This window comes from Carcharhinus amblyrhynchos, chromosome 16, assembly GCF_965287045.1.
Source record: "Carcharhinus amblyrhynchos chromosome 16, sCarAmb.v2.hapA, whole genome shotgun sequence".
In the NCBI taxonomy this organism is placed as follows: domain Eukaryota; kingdom Metazoa; phylum Chordata; class Chondrichthyes; order Carcharhiniformes; family Carcharhinidae; genus Carcharhinus; species Carcharhinus amblyrhynchos.
The window spans coordinates 66,508,096-66,523,389 of NC_137339.1; positions in this window are offsets into that span (position 1 = coordinate 66,508,096).

A 15,294-nucleotide genomic window follows, 5' to 3' on the forward strand; every position below is an offset into this window, starting at 1 on the left:
AGAGGGAGATACAAAATGGTCCAGACGGGCATTTTTTTTCAGTCAGTGAGTGTTGAGTATCTTGAGTGAGCTTCCAGCGGCAGTAGTAGAGGCAGGTACAATTTTGTCTTTACAAAAAAACATTTAAGATGGGTATAAAGGGGTATGAGTGAAATGCAAGCAATTGGGACTAGCTTAGTGGTAAAAAACTTGGTGGTATGGACAAGTTGGGCTAAAGGGCCTATTTCTATGCTGTAAACATCTATGACCTCTATGATTATATAAATAGGTGACCTTTCATTCATACAAAAATTGAAAAACAGCAGACTAATGCCACTGCACCCAAAGCATAATTCAACTGTCCACCCCTTACGACATTGATCAAATCCTATCTGCTATCACTGGATCCCCAAACCCATACCATATCTCATCCCATGGGCCATTTCATTCCTCACTGTATTAACCCCCTATTTACTCTACTGTCCACATTACATATTCAACTCCTCCACCATACCTGCCCATTCCCCAATTCATCCCAAACCTAATTCACTTCAGAAGGAGTTTGTTTAATAATCATACAAGTTTAAAAATCACATAAGCTGCTCGCTGCTAAAATTCTCAAACTCAGATAAAATTCAGAGGAGAGCAGAATTGCCTTTGATGCTGATAACTTTCAAGAAGCAAACCTTATTAATTATAAAAAAGGTTTTCATAACACAAAGTACACAAAAGCATTTAATTGAACTCTGTGCAGCTGCAACTCATGTGTGAAGGAAAATGGATAAGGAGGTGAATCCTAATTGATAAAGCACCGGTCAAACATTTCTTATCATAATTACATCTGAAAGCGGTAGATAAATATAAGTAAAAGCATGTTTGGTAATATTATAATTAAACAGACTTGTCAGATTATAATTGGATAACCATATCCACGTGTAATACATTATGTAATCCCAATTATTAGCTGTGATTGGGCATTTTTTCAAACTAACGCGGTACTCTTTTATCAGTAGATGTTAGTCTTTTGTAGTTAAGGGTATAATTGCCATTGTCTTTCTTAATCAAAGAATCTGTGAACCTAATTGGCCAGTCAGATTCCTTGCGATGAATCTTAAACTGGAACCCTAATTGTCACCTGGTCAACTATGAGGAGTTAACAACACTTTAGTCAACAACTACAGAACTTCCACAACAACTTCCATATTCCCAATCCATTTCCTGTTCACAACCTCAAGCCTGCCTTGCAGCTGATCACTCCCCATTCTCCTCCAGCACATCAGCTGAATGTCTCTTAGAGAAAAAATAACTTCCATTCCACAAACTCCTGCCATCATATCACCTATCATATATCTTACACGCTAACTGACCCTGCATCTATTCCACCAGGTTTGTCAGTCAAGTCCCAATCCTGCATCCAATCTCTCATCTCATATCCCACAGCTACTCCCCATTACCAAACCTTCCCTTACCTGTTCTACAACTGAAATCCTCGATCTATCTGTTTCCTCATTACACAGATCATATCACTCCCAAATCCCCAGCCAACTAATACTCATCCCCATGATACCACCTATGGTGTACCCATCTCACACCCCATCACTCACCCCAATACTCACCCCATCTCTCAATCCTTCTATCAACCTGTTACTCACCCCATTGCTTACCCTATCACTAGCAAAATCACACAACATGTTTTCATTCCATCAGTTACACCACCTCTCACTCTATCACACTGTTCAGCATTCAGTCAATACTCACCTCATCATTCATCCTGTGACTCACCCTGCCATTCACCCGATACTCATGCCATTAGCTCCCTAACAGTGTCAACAACACTCAACTCATTTTCATCCCACCACTTACTCTATCTCTCACTCCATCATACTTTTCAGCATTCAGTCAACACTCATCTCATCATTCAGCCTGTGACAGCCTCCATTTCTCATCCTATTGATACTCATCCATTAACTACCCTATCACTGACAACATCACTCAACTCATTTTCCCCTCATCACTCAGTCCATCAGCCACCCCACCACACAAACTATCACTCACTTCAACACACCCAATCACACAAAGCATGACATAGTCCTTCACTCGCCAGTCACTCACTTCAAAACTTAGCCAATCACTCAAGAGCATCGGTCACCCCATTACTCTCCCCATCTTTCACTTAGTCACTCACCCAATCACTTACCCAATCGTCACCATATCATGCAACAAATCAATCATCCCATCGCTCAGCCCATCATTCACAACAACATCACCCAGCCACTCATCCCGTCACTCTCGTCATCACTGAACATGTCACTCAACTTGTTCCTCTCCCTTCCACTCATCCCATGACTTACTCTATTATGTACTCCATCACTCACACCATCATTTGCTCCATTACTTACCCCATCTCTACCTTTGACACTCATCCAATTTCTGTCCTGTCACTGACTCATTCAGTCACCATGTCAATCACTCCAGTACTAAATGCATTCCTGCTTCCATCCCTTTCTTCATTATCAAACTAATCTTCACTCTATTTCCACACTCCAACTTTCTCTTCATCCTCACCCCACCCCCTTTCGAATACCAAACCCGACAGCACTCTGCACATCCTTCAGCAAAATCTTGCACCATATTTCCTAATCATGAACACCCATACTATCTGTTTATAGATTCCCCTCTCTGTGTGAGGAGTCTGTATGTGTATCCATCACCACACAGCAAACCCTGGTGTTACCTACGCAAAGGCATCCGGCTTTGTGTCCTGTGCACACTCCATAACTTGGAGGAGTGTGGTTCCTCTAGATACAGACAGATAAAGGGAATAGCTGGATGAAAAGTTGCAAGGCAGATCATTCCTAACAGTGTATTTCACGATAATCTTTCCAGTCTTTCCAGCCTCCTGGATATGGCATGGGTGATGATCTGAAAAAAAAAGAGGGTTTTAGACGTTGCCTGTGTGTATAAATCTATCAAAAGAAAAATTCTCAGTGATAATGAAAATGGCTACTTTGTAATAGTTTTATGATATGTGTACAATTGCACCTTCAAATTCTTATTGCTCTAGTTCCATCACAGGACAAGGTCATCCAGCACCAGGAACAAAGACCTGGTTGTGACACAAAAGTCGAAACATAGCCCTCATATGCAACTAGCTTTGAAGTCTGTCTATCTTTTTAACCTCCTCCAATTTCTGTATCTCCATGATCTACACATCTCCTTAAATCGACAAGTTCCTCCAACCTCTAAAATTCTCCATAGTCTCTTTGAGCTCCGACAACGCTTCCTATCTCGGTAATCTCCCCCAACCCCTAACACCGTCCATATTTCTGACACTTCCTTCAAGACCTACAGCTCTCCCTTTCATTTGTGACCTCCCCATAACTCCACAAATGTTACTATCTCAATCTCGTCCAATCCCGGCAAACTTTCTTATATATATAAAACCTCCTCCAGTGCCCATAATCTGCTTATGTTTGTAAACCCCTACACCAGAACTTTCTCTGTAAACACCTCCGAGCCTACGTCTCTCCCTATCTCTGTAATTTCCTCTAATCTGTCCAATCCACCATATCTCAGTTACTGCCATCAACACATTCAGTGCCCTTCTCTCTGTAATCTCAACCAGCCAACGTGACTGTCATCCTCCATAACATCCCCTATTTATTGCAATACTTTCCATCTCTGGATCATCCACTAATCCCTAAGACATTCCCTATATGAGTGAGACCCTACAGCCCTCAATACTGGTGAAATATTCTCCAGCCTCTAAATCCCCAGCACTGTAACTTCCTCCAGCCCCACAGTGCTGAAATTTCAGCACACTCCACGAGCCCTGCATTTGTCTCCATATTTGCAACCTCCCCTATTCCTCAATTAGCCACACCCTTTCCCAAGTTGGCAAGTTCCTCCAGGCCTACAACACTCACCATCTCTTTAAGTCCCTCCGAACTATGCAATCCTCCCTTTCTGTACCCTCTGCCAGCTCTGCATCATTCCTTTTCTTTACTGTCTTTAAGCCTCAATAAATCTCGCAAACTCTGTGAACTCATGCAGCCCATGTAAATTGAATCATCTCTTGTTAGCTCCTCAAAACAAAGGCCCCTCACCCTCTCCAAAAATTGTTCCAACCTCGACGAGCCTACCCATTTTTGTAAGTTCAGTGAGCACCTGCAACCAAAGCAAACCACCCATCTTTAACCACATGTCACTACAAGTCCCCCTGTCTTCCTAAACAACTCCATCCCCGTAATCGTCCAATTCCTGTACGCTCCTGCAACACCTACAACCTGCCCATTCCTGTAACCACCTCCGTCCCCGACAGTCCTCACTATCTCTGTAGCATCCTACACCCACGCTAATCCTCCCTCTCTTTTAATATCCTCCTTGCACCTGTAACCTTCTCCAAATGCTACAATGCTGCCTTCCTATCTGCAACTCCCTCCAATTCCTACAACTTGTTTTCTCTGTAATCCCCTCCAGGACCTACAATTCTCCCTAACTCTGTAACAATTTTCATTCCCTACAACCCTCCCTTCAATCTGTTACCTCATGCTGCCTCGAAAACATTCCCTTTCTCGGTAACCTCCTTCAAGATCTACAACTCTCCTTAATCTTCCAGAACCTACAATTACCTGTAAGTTCATCCAGACTGTATGAATCTCTGAAACTCTGTAAGTACTTCCAGCCACTATCCATTCGCCCTCTCTTTATAACCTCCTCCCACACCTAATATCCTGCCAAATACTGTAACTTTGTGGAGTCCATGCAACCGATGTATGTTGCCTGTTCTAAGGAGAACAGGACCAGCTTGCCCACTCTCTCCATTTTAAGTAAGTTCCAAAAAATGTTCCACTTCATTCCCATCAGTCTGGGTCTTAAGCAGAGGGCTGCCATTACTTACTGCAGCTTTGGAGGCCATGAGGGAAGCTCGCCAAGATCAGCAACAGCATGCAAAGAATAGCCATCTTTGTCTTGTGTCTGTCACTGCACACAATGCCGTCCTTCCAGTGTGAGCTTGAAATAGCGATTGAATAAGGGGAGGCTTACAGTGATTACAACTGATAACAATTATTTACCTTCAATTAATGATAAGTTCACCATGGAACTCTCACCTTCCATGTCAAGTTAATTGCAAAAGCAAATATTAACTCAATGATTTCAATGTGGTCAGCAGCAATGTCATTAATAGGGCATTTTGCTTACTTGGTTACAGTTTTGCTGGCCAGGTCAGCATTAATTTTCTGTTAATAATTGCCCTTAAGATGATGGTGGAAAGTTACCTCTTTGAAACGCTGCAGTCCATGAAATGTAGTACACCTAACTGCTGTTATGGAAAGAGTTCCAGGAATTTGACACAGCGATAGTGAAGGGACAGTGACATATTTCCAAGTCAGGATGATGAGTGGCTTTCAAGGAACTTGCAGATGGCCATGTTCACATATGAATATTGTTCTTGTCCTTTGGTTTATTAGAGTTCAATGGTCGGAATGCATTATCGAAAATTAAACCTTGCACTTATATAATAATTGCCACCATAATACCATAAGACCATAAGACATAAGAGCAGAATGAGGCCACTCAGCCCACCAAGTCTGCTCCACTCTTCAATCATGACTGATAATTTTCTCATCCGCATTCTCCTGCCTTTTCCACATGACCTCTGGTCCCCTATGGGCGGGCTCGAGGGGCCAGATGGCCTACTCCTGCTCCTATTTCTTATGTTCTTATGTTCTTTTTATAATTTCTTTGCTGTGCAAATTAATATAAATTATTTATTTAATAAACATGAATTCACATTATTAACTAGTCCAGTATATGAACAGTCATCTTTATAGTGTATGACACCTCTCCGAGCCATTACTTGATCTTGAATATATTTAATGAAAGTCTTAATTTTGTATCTTTATACTTCGTCACTCACTGTTCCTGAGACACTGATTTACTCTGCGTTCATAATGCATAAATCCAAGACATAATTTAGGTTTGGGCCAGTAAGTGAGAAATAATATTTGTGCCACGAAATGGCAATCACTATCTCACTATCTAAATTGGGGGTGAGCTGCCTTCTGAACCACTGCAATCCCTGTAGTATAGGTACACTCATAGTGTTGTTAGTGACAGAGTTCTAGGACAGAGCTCAGTGACTAGCACTGCTAGCTGTGCAGATACATGGATTTGGGCCTGTGTCTGTGGGAGTTTGCGCAATCTCCCTGTGGTTACGTGGGTTTCCTCCGGGCGCACCGGTTTCCTCCCACACCCCAAAGATGTGCTCATAGGCTAATTGGTATACCAAATTGACACTATTCTCCCCTGAATCTGGCTAAGTAGGGGTTCCACTCACATAAACACAGGGCAGGGTAGGTGTAGGAGGATGCGGCGGCGCAGGCTCGTTGGGCCAAAGGGCCTGTTTCCCGTGCTGGGTTGTTCTTTGTTCTTTGTTTTGTATTTTGTCCCAATGACAATTAAGGAATGACAATGTATTTTTGTGTCAGGATGGTGAGTACTTGAAGAGAAAGCTCCAGGTAGTGGTGCTTCTAGATATCTGTTACCCTTGTTCTTCTAGATTGAAAGAGTTATGGGCTTGGAAGACACTGCCGAATGAACCTTGGTGAATTCCTGCTAGTAATATTGTAATAGGAGCACACTGCTGTTACTGTGTAACATTGGTGCAGGTTTGTGAAAGGGGTGCCAGTCATGCAAGTTACTTGTTCCTGGGTGGTGTCGAGATTATTGAAAGTACTTGGAGCTGCACTCCAGGCAAGTTTAGCTTATTCCATCATACTTCAGAATTGTGTCATGTAGATTGTTGATAGTCCAGGAAGGGATGCAGGAGGTGACTTCTCACCACAGGATTCCCAGCCTCTAACTTGCACTTGTAGCCATCCTTTTCCTATGGGTAGGCAAGTTCAGTTTTTGATCAATCGTAAACCCCAGTATTTTAATAGAATGGGATTCTACGAAGGTAATGTCATTGAACGTCAAGGGAAAATTGTTACATTCTGCCTTGGTTGAATTGACAATGGTCCGGCACCTGAACTGAACAAAACAGACATGGCACTTATCCCCAGATTGCACTTATATAATAATTGCCACCATAATACCATAAGAACATAAGACATAGGAGTAGCCCACCATGCAGAATTTCTCCAGATTATGCTACATGAAAAGGTTGGTAGGAGTGACCACTGTACAGAACCTGTAGAGGTGATATCCCAGCCTCGTATCAAGGACACCCCTCCCAATTCTGCTGTTAGGCACTACCACCATAAATTACATATCTATAAAAAATAGAAAATCATGACTGAGGAGATATAGCCAATCAACATAAACAGAATTGTATACTACAAAATACTGTGATCTCATTGTGCCGGCTCTAACATTACCAACAGACAGGATCAATGCTGGTACAATAAAGAGTTTTGGAAACACTGCCAAAAGCCACATCCAGTGTCCAATAAAATGTAATGTCAATCTGGCAAAGCTACAACATTGGACTCAGCAGAAGCAGCATGCAATCTTAGAATCACAGAGGTTTACAGCTTAGAAACAGGCCCTTCTCCATGTTGCTTTTTTTTCTTTTAAATGCCTAAGCTACTCCCAATTGCCCGCATTCTGTCCATATCCCTCTATACCCATCTTATCCATGAAACTGTCTAAATGTTTTTTAAAAGACAAAATTGTACCCACCTCACTACACTCACCACCTCTGTGTGAAAAAAAGTCCCTCTGGATCCTTTTGCATCTCTCCCTTCTCACCTTAAACCTACGCCCTCTAGTTTTAGACTCCCCTACCTTTGGGAAAAGATATTGACTCTCTAGCTGATCTGTGCCCCTAATTATTTTATAGACCTCTATGAAGTCATCCCTCAATCTCCCACGGTCCAGAGAAAAATGTCCCAGTATATCAAGCCTCTCCTTATAACTCAAACCATCAAGTCCTGGTAGCATCCTAGTAAATCTTTTCTGCACTCTTTTTAGCTTAATAATATCCTTTCCATAATAGGGTGACCTGAAGTGTACACAATATTCCAAGTGTGGCTTCACCAATGTCTTCTACAATTTCAACAAGACGTCCCAACTCTTGTATTCAATGCCCTCTTCACCACTCTGTCCACCCAAGACTCCACTTTCAATCTTATAACCAGTGGATCACAACTAATTTCTGCAGTCTAGCTACATCCAGTTTTGAATGGTGATGGAACAATAAACAATAAGCAGACCTTGAGGTTGCACAGAAAATAAATGGAACTAAAAGCAGGAGTCTCTGAAACACTGTAGTACCATCACTATCAAATCACATGACCAGTTCTGAAATCATGCAACCATTTTGATACATAACGTTCCTCCTCTTTTAGTCGTGTCATCACGAAAACAAATCACTTCAATGTTTTATATTGGGTCAACAATATGCTTGACACAGTAATATGCACTATTAATAATTATGCACAGTCAATAACAAAGTCAGTTAGAGGACATTTATTCATTTTTGGTTGTACACGACATCCAAATTTGGCTGCCCTTCACCCTATGGGAATGATTTGGAACTAATCTTGGAACAAATTCTGCATCATTCTAACGTGGTATTGCAACATAGGCACAATCATCAGGTAACTCTGAGTGAACTAACTCTTCTACAGTCATGCTCACAACATTAGAGTCTAAAGAGATTGGTGCTCCTGGAGATGCTTCAGAAAATCAATTTGAGGTAGCAACAATTGATCAGCATTGATTCAACAAAGTAGTTCATCATCGGTTTGAACCACAGAAGAAACTGTATCTGGATATACTAAAACTATGGCTCACATATTGCATAATTCAGTGCTAATATTTGATCTCATTGTTGAAATGAGCCTTAAGAATATAAGGACATAAGAATTAGGAGCAGGAGTAAGCTATCTGGCCCCTCGAGCCTGCTCCGCCATTCAATAAGAACATAAGAACATAAGAAATAGGAGCAGGAGTCGGCCATCTAGCCCTTCGAGCCTGCCCCGCCATTCAATAAGATCATGGCTGATCTGTTGTGGCTCAGTTCCACTTTCCCGCCCTCTCCCCATAACCCTTAATCCCCTCTCTTATCAAGAACCCATCAACCCGCTTCTTAAAAATATTTAGCGAGGCAGCCTCCACCACTTCAACGGGCAGAGAATTCCAGAGATTCACCACCCTTTGAGTGAAGAAGTTCCTCCTCAACTCCGTTCTAAACCGCCTCCCCTTTATCTTGAGGCTGTGCCCCCTAGTCCTACTGTCTTTTTTGAGCGGGAAGAGTCTCTCCACCTCTATCCTATCCATCCCATTCATCATCTTATACGTCTCAATGAGATCTCCCCTCATTCTTCTAAACTCTAACGAGTACAAGCCTAGTTTATTCAGCCTCTCCTCATAGCTCAATCCCCTCAACTCCGGTATCAGCCTAGTAAACCTCCTCTGCACTCCCTCCAGGGCCAAAATATCCTTGCGCAGGTGCGGCGCCCAAAACTGCACACAGTACTCCAGCTGCGGCCTCACCAATGCCCTATACAGCTGCAGCAAGACCTCCCTACTTTTATATTCAATCCCCCTCGCTATGAAGGCCAGCATCCCATTTGCCTTCCTGACCACCTGCTGCACCTGCAAGCTGGGTTTTTGCGACTCATGCACAAGGACCCCGAGGTCCCTCTGCACCGTCGCCTGCTGCAGTTTTTCGCCACGTAAGTAATAGTCCTTCCTACCATTCTTCCTACCAAAGTGGACCACCTCACACTTGCCAACATTAAATTCCATTTGCCATTTCCTGGCCCATTCGCCCAGCCTATCTAGATCCTTCTGCAGACTCTCCACACCCTCCGCACAATTTGCCTTTCCCCCAATCTTGGTGTCATCAGCAAATTTCGACACCCTACACTCGGTTCCCTCCTCCAGATCATCTATATAAATGGTAAATAGCTGAGGCCCCAGCACCGACCCCTGGGGCACCCCACTAGTCACCAACCGCCAATCCGAATAGCACCCATTGACCCCCACTCTCTGCCTCCTATTTGACAACCAATCCTCTATCCACGCTAACACCCTACCCCCAACTCCATGTCCCCTGACCTTCTGCAATAACCTCTTGTGAGGTACCTTGTCAAACGCCTTCTGAAAATCCAGAAAGACCACATCCACCGGCTCTCCTCTATCCACTGCCCTAGACACATCCTCATAGAACTCCAGTAAATTTGTCAGACACGACTTCCCTTTAATGAAACCGTGTTGCGTCCGCCCTATCAAGCAATTCCCTTCAAGATGCCTCGCAATTTCCTCCTTAATGACGGATTCTAACATTTTACCTACCACAGACGTTAAACTAACCGGCCTATAATTCCCCGCCTTTTGCCTGGCACCCTTCTTAAACAACGGCGTAACATTAGCCGTTTTCCAATCTTCCGGCACTTCCCCGGAATCCAGCGACGTCTGGAAAATAACCACCAAGGCATCCACTATAACCTCCGCCATTTCTTTCAGAACCCTCGGATGCATTCCATCCGGTCCTGGGGATTTGTCCACAATCAGCCCCTCCAGTCTGTCGAGCACCACCTCTCTAGTAACAGTAATGTCATTAAGACCCTCCATTCCTACCACCTTTCCATCGCTAACACCCGGCAAATTATTCACGTCCTCCTCCGTGAAGACAGAAACAAAAAAGTTATTCAAGACCTTAGCCATATCCCCATCCCCTACCACTAGCTCCCCTTTCTCATCCTCTAAAGGACCAACGTTCACCCTAGCCAGCCTCTTCCTTTTTATATATTTATAAAAACTCTTGCTATCCTTTTTTATATTAAGTGCTAGCCCAGCCTCATAGCTTCTCCTACCCTCCTTTATCAACTTCTTTGTCAATCTTTGTTGACATTTAAACCTTTCCCAATCCTCTTCTCGCCCACTACTCTTAGCTACTCTAAATTCCTCCGCTTTTAATTTAACACTTTCCTTCACCTCCTTCGTTATCCACGGCTTATTACCTCTCTTCCTACTGTCCTTTTTAACCATCGGAATAAATTTCTGCTGAGCACCAAGAAAGATCTCCTTAAAGATCCTCCACTGCTCCTCAGCAGACCTACCTTCCAACGCACTCCCCCAGTCCACATTCGCCAATTCTTCTCTCATCCTACCATACTCCCCTCTATTCAAACAAAGGACGCGTGTCCGGGAACCCACTTTCTCCTCCTCCATCTGCACCAGAAACTCCACCATACAATGATCACTCTCTCCAAGAGGATCCTTCACCGCAAGGTCCCTAATTCTACCCGCCTCATTACATAGCACCAGATCCAAGATAGCTCGCTCCCTCGTCGGCTCCAACACACACTGTTCAAGGAAATTATCCCGGCAGCATTCCAAGAACTCCTCCTCGAGCCCACCTCGTCCAACATGGGTCGACCAATCAATATGCAGATTGAAATCTCCCATAACTACTGCCGTCCCATTCCTGCACGCCGCACTTATTTGCGTGTTAACAGCCCGCCCCACCTCCAGATCATTATTCGGGGGCCTATAGACGACACCCACCAGCGTCTTCCTCCCTTTGCTGTTCCTAATCTCCACCCACAACGATTCCACGTTCTGCTCTTTGGCTCCGATATCATCCCTTGCTACCACCTTGATACTATCCTTAATCAGCAGAGCTACGCCACCCCCTCTTTCCTCCTGCCTATCCTTCCTAAACACTTGATAGCCCTGTACATTCATCTCCCAGTCCCTGTCACCTTGCAGCCACGTCTCTGTAATGGCCACCAGATCGTATCCATTTGTGTCGATCTGCGCCACCAGCTCATCCACTTTATTCCGAATGCTTCGTGCATTCAGATAAAGCGCTTTCATCCCAGCCTTCACCTGGACCCTATTTGCCGTAACGCCACCAATTGGGACATCCTCGGCCTCTTCCCTTACCTGTACCCTATCCTTAACTTTAGACCTCGTAGCGTCACCTACCCTCGCACCCTCCCCCCCCCTAATTAGTTTAAAGCCCTGTCTACAGTCCTCTTTACTCGATTCGCCAACACTCTGGTCCCAGCACGATTCAGACCAACCCCATCCCGCCCGAACAAGTCCCACCTACCCCAATACTGGTGCCAATGCCCCATAAATTCGAACCCATTCCTCCCACACCAATCCCTGAGCCACCCATTCACTTCCTTTATCCTGTCAATCCTACGCCCGTCTGCACTCAGTTCAGGCAGTAGCCCAGAGACGACCACCTTGTCGGTTCTACTTTTTAATTCCATTCCCAGCTTCTCATACTCCCTCCCCAGATCCTCAGTCCGCACTTTGCCTACGTCGCCGGCACCCACATGTACTACAACGACCGGGTTCTCACCCTCCCACTCCAGGTTCCTCTGCAGCCCAGCTGCGACATCCTGTACCCGAGCACCAGGCAGACAACACACCCTTCTGTGCACTTTGTCATTGTGACAAAGGACAGTGTCAATACCCTTCACCCCACTATCCCCAATCACTACTACGTTCCTTTTCCCCTTCTCTTTGCCTATGTCCTGCTGCATCACTGTACCATGTGCAGTTTGCTCACCAACCTCACCTGCCTCGTCCTCTTCCAGAGTGGAAGCAAGAACCTCAAACCTGTTATGCAGATTAAGAGGCTGAGGCCTCCGCTCCTCACCCCCCTTCCTCCTCCTCCCAGCAGCCCCCTTTTGTCCCTGACCCTTAGATTTAGCCAGTCTAGGGGCACCCTCTCTCCCCCTGATGAGCCTCAGTGTAAGATCATGGTTGATCTTTTCTGGCACACAGCTCCGCTTACCCATCTGCTCACCAAAGCCCTTAATTCCTTTACTGTTCAAAAATTTATCTATCCTTGCCTTAAAAACATTCAATGAGGTAGCCTCAACTGCTTCACTGGGTAAGGAATACCACAGATTCACAACTCTTTTTGTTAAAAAAGTTCCTCCTCAATTCAATCCTAAATCTGCTTCCCCTTATTTTGAGGCTATGTCCCCTAGTTCTAATTTTACCTGCCAGTGGAAAACAACTTCCCTGCTTCTATCTTATCTATTCACTTCATAATCTTCTATGTTTCTATAAGCCTTGTTCTCTCCTCATGCTTCACCTATCAACTTTAGATTGTTGTTGACTCTCTACTCTCTTTGAAGTTTCACGAGGTAATGACATGTCAAACACAGTTCTCAACTTTCTCCTTCAGGGTAGTAATGAAGGTGAAATTTGGCTAGTTGCATGAGTAACATGCTGACTTTGTTAGGGTTTGTGGATTTTAATAGGAAATGAAAAGATTTGGTTTACACATGTAAATTCAAACAAACGCAGAACAGGTTTTATGGAAGAATTGGTCTCAGCTCTGCATCACAATACAAAAGTCAAAGTAAAATAGCATCCTGAAAATAGACCCTAACCATATCACCACCAAAGTATGTGTCCACCTTTAAAACATCCCACAGCCCTTTTAAAATGTATAACATGTGGGACAATACGCGTCCAATTAAAATAATATATATAATTTAAGGGCAATGTTTAAAATTTCAGCTTTTTTAGGCAGAATGTGCATGACCAAACTGGTTATGCTCTCTGAAGTGTCAGGTATGCATGTGCAATACTTTGGTCCAATCAAAGCACATGTTTCAACCTTAGCTGCCAGGATGAAGTTGAATGCAATTCGATTCTGTAACAACAGTGTAACAACACTGCACAGTGCAACCATCTCATCACTGATCTCAGTAAGAGCTGTAATGGTATCATTGACAATGCTCCAAAATCGAGATAATGGCTTCAATCTCAAATGGCAATATGCTTATTACACCAAGGACGTAGTCTCTCTTCCACTTCCTTCCTTTGGGAAAAAAGATACACAAGTCAGGGGTCACGTTCCAACCAACTCAAGAACACCTTCCTCCCTGCTTCTGTCAGACTTTTGAATGGATTTACTTTGCATTAAGTTGATCTTTCTTTACACCCTAGCTATGACTGTGATACTACACTCTGCAGTCTTTGTTTCCTTCCCTATGAACGGCATGTTTTGTCTGTGTAGTGTGCAAGAAAGAATACTTTTCATTGTATGTTAATATATGTGACAATAATAAATCAAATCAAATCAAATATTCCCACAAGGGCACATCAATTTCTCCCAGATGGAATCTGATAAAAATGACAAAAATATGGGATTACATATCCAAGGTAACACCACCTTCTCCATCTGATAGGCAGCCATGGATATGCCTTGTTCCCAAACATGCAATATGTGCCATTAAGAGTTGTATACATGCCGCCCCTGCACTCCCCCCCCCCCCCCCCCCAACACTTTACAACAATATGGAAGACTGCAAGATCACTCATTACTGGGTGGATTCATATCAATCTGACTGGACTGAGTGTTGACACTTGCTTGTGCCCAAGTCTCCTCCAGAACGCTTTTTTTAACATGCAATATTGATTTTGGTTTTGATTCTGCTTAATTCAAAATAATGTTGGGTGCTGGACTGAATGTGTTAAATTCAGGTGAATACCTGTTCACATGACCTGGCCCATCTGTACAGGGTCTATTTCTATAAAAATCTACTCTATTATAATCTCCAAAAAAACTTAATTCTACTACATTATGATCTCTAAGAGACTGAGAAAGCTGATCCCACACAATTCAATCTGACCATAACAGATGCACTGAATGGAGAGTTATCCCTCCCACAGCATGTATAGGAATGTGTGAGCAAACTCAACATTTAGATATACTGGCTGTTCTAGCATAAGTGTATGCCATATGCAAGTAAATATTAGCATGGGGTTCCTGACAAACTGTCTGCATTAAACATAATAAATTCAAAAACAAAAGAATAAGAAAGTTCACAATCATTTTGATAATTCACAACCGATGACCCACATCTCCCAGCTGCTAGTCAATATTTTAAAAAAGATCAAGTTTCATTTACAGAACCGTGGAGTGATTGCACCGCCTCAAAATTCAAGTCTTCTTCTTGACAAACCATCTTGGGATTTGATTGTTGTTTCTTATGTTCTGTCAACTGCAGTTCTCTGGATATCTTCGTACAAATTCTGTAAGTACAACCAAAGTGCCCTGAGGTACTTGAGTTAGTATCACATGAACTAAATCATGTCTATATTTTCTATTCTAATATTACTCTGATTTTCCAGTGCCATAATCTGGCCTAACCTAATAATTCATATGCAAACCCAAATTAACCCTATTATCAGTAATGCTATGATGGTCCATTTCCTGGGATACATTATTGCTGGAAAGCATATTAGGATATGGTTTCAACTGTGTCCAGTGTTGCCACAGTTATTTCCTGGGTTAGGATTGTTCTCCCCTAATCTCGTCCA